The sequence below is a fragment of the Dendrobates tinctorius genome, unplaced genomic scaffold (genome assembly GCF_039654945.1).
Source record: "Dendrobates tinctorius isolate UK_male_01 unplaced genomic scaffold, ASM3965494v1 ptg000371l, whole genome shotgun sequence".
NCBI classification, from domain to species: domain Eukaryota; kingdom Metazoa; phylum Chordata; class Amphibia; order Anura; family Dendrobatidae; genus Dendrobates; species Dendrobates tinctorius.
This window is the reverse complement of record NW_027362037.1, coordinates 209,559-211,927: the sequence shown is the minus strand read 5'-3', so window position 1 is coordinate 211,927 and position 2,369 is coordinate 209,559.

The following is a 2,369-nucleotide window of genomic DNA, read 5'->3' as shown; positions in this document are numbered from 1 at the left end:
CTGTGATGAGGTCACAGGAGGGGAGGAGCCAGAGGTCACATGATCAGGGGCCTCAGTGTGGGCAGGACTCAGCTGTGCTGGTTGTCATGGTGCTGGATGAGGGGAAGTTTCTGTGTGAGGTCAGGAAAGGTTTACAGGGTGGATGTAGCAGAGCCGAGTGTGTACGAGGTGTACGGAGCGGAGCCGTGTGTGTACGAGGTGTACGGAGCGGAGCCGCGTGTGTACGAGGTGTACGGAGCGGAGCCGCGTGTGTACGAGGTGTACGGAGCGGAGCCGCGTGTGTACGAGGTGTACGGAGCGGAGCCGCGTGTGTACGAGGTGTACGGAGCAGAGCCGTGTGTGTACGAGGTATACGGAGCAGAGCCGTGTGTGTACGAGGTGTACGGAGCAGAGCCGCGTGTGTACGAGGTGTACGGAGCAGAGCCGTGTGTGTACGAGGTGTACGGAGCAGAGCCGTGTGTGTACGAGGTGTACGGAGCGGAGCCGTGTGTACTAGGTGTACGGAGCAGAGCCGTGTGTGTACGAGGTGTACGGAGCAGAGCCGCGTGTGTACGAGGTGTACGGAGCAGAGCCGCACGTGTACGAGGTGTACGGAGCAGAGCCGCGTGTGTACGAGGTGTACGGAGCAGAGCCGCGTGTGTACGAGGTGTACGGAGCAGAGCCGCGTGTGTACGAGGTGTACGGAGCAGAGCCGCGTGTGTACGAGGTGTACGGAGCGGAGCCGTGTGTGTACGAGGTGTACGGAGCGGAGCCGCGTGTGTACGAGGTGTACGGAGCGGAGCCGAGTGTGTACGAGGTGTACGGAGCGGAGCCGCGTGTGTACGAGGTGTACGGAGCGGAGCCGTGTGTACGAGGTGTACGGAGCGGAGCCGTGTGTACGAGGTGTACGGAGCGGAGCCGCGTGTGTACGAGGTGTACGGAGCAGAGCCGCGTGTGTATGAGGTGTACGGAGCGGAGCCGCGTGTGTACGAGGTGTACGGAGCGGAGCCGTGTGTACTAGGTGTACGGAGCAGAGCCGTGTGTGTACGAGGTGTACGGAGCAGAGCCGCGTGTGTACGAGGTGTACGGAGCAGAGCCGCGTGTGTACGAGGTGTACGGAGCAGAGCCGTGTGTGTACGAGGTGTACGGAGCAGAGCCGCGTGTGTACGAGGTGTACGGAGCAGAGCCGCGTGTGTACGAGGTGTACGGAGCAGAGCCGCGTGTGTGTGAGGTGTACGGAGCGGAGCCGTGTGTACTAGGTGTACGGAGCGGAGCCCCGTGTGTACGAGGTGTACGGAGCGGAGCCGTGTGTACTAGGTGTACGGAGCAGAGCCGTGTGTGTACGAGGTGTACGGAGCAGAGCCGCGTGTGTACGAGGTGTACGGAGCAGAGCCGCACGTGTACGAGGTGTACGGAGCAGAGCCGCGTGTGTACGAGGTGTACGGAGCAGAGCCGCGTGTGTACGAGGTGTGTAACCTTACCTACCTAGAGTCGGCTAAAAGACTAAATCCTAGGCAGGCCAGGTGGGCCTTGTTTTTCTCCAGGTTTGATTTTTTAATCACCTTTCGCCCCGGAACTAAAAATGTGAGGGCAGATGCCCTCTCTCGCAGCTTTTTCCCCACACAAACCGAGGACTATGAACCAGTTCCAATATTGGCTAATGGCATTGTCGTGTCGGCAGTATCTCTGGACCTTCTGGAGGAGATCAGTAGGTCATCAGAACGAGCTCCTGACCCTACACCCCCCAAAAAAATTATTCGTTCCAGCTACCTTTCGCTTACAAGTGTTAAAAGAATCACACGACTCTGTCCTGGCAGGCCATCCTGCTCTCAATAATACCACTAGGCTGGTAACCAGGAACTTTTGGTGGCCAACGGTGGCCAAGGACTGTAAGGATTACGTCTCAGCGTGTGAAGTCTGTGCCCTCGCCAAGTCCCCCCATAATCGCCCTACCGGCTGGCTTCAGTCCTTGCCCACCCCTGAGAGTCCATGGACCCACATCTCCATGGACTTCATTACAGACCTGCCTCCCTCCGATGGGAAAACTTGTATCTGGGTGGTGGTGGACAGGTTCAGTAAGCAGTGTCACTTTGTTCCCCTGTCTGGCTTGCCTAACTCTGAAACTTTAAGTAAGTTGTTTGTTCTTCACGTTGTACGTTTGCACGGCGTTCCGGAAAATATTGTGTCCGACAGGGGTACCCAGTTTGTCTCGAAGTTCTGGAGGGCGTTCTGTAAAAGTATTGGTGTTGAGTTGTCCTTCTCCTCGGCATACCATCCCGAAACCAATGGTCAAACTGAGCGTGCCAACCAAGCGCTGGAGCAATACTTCTGCTGCTATGTCTCAGCACATCAGTCAGATTGGGTGGAACATTTGCCATTGGCGGAGTTCG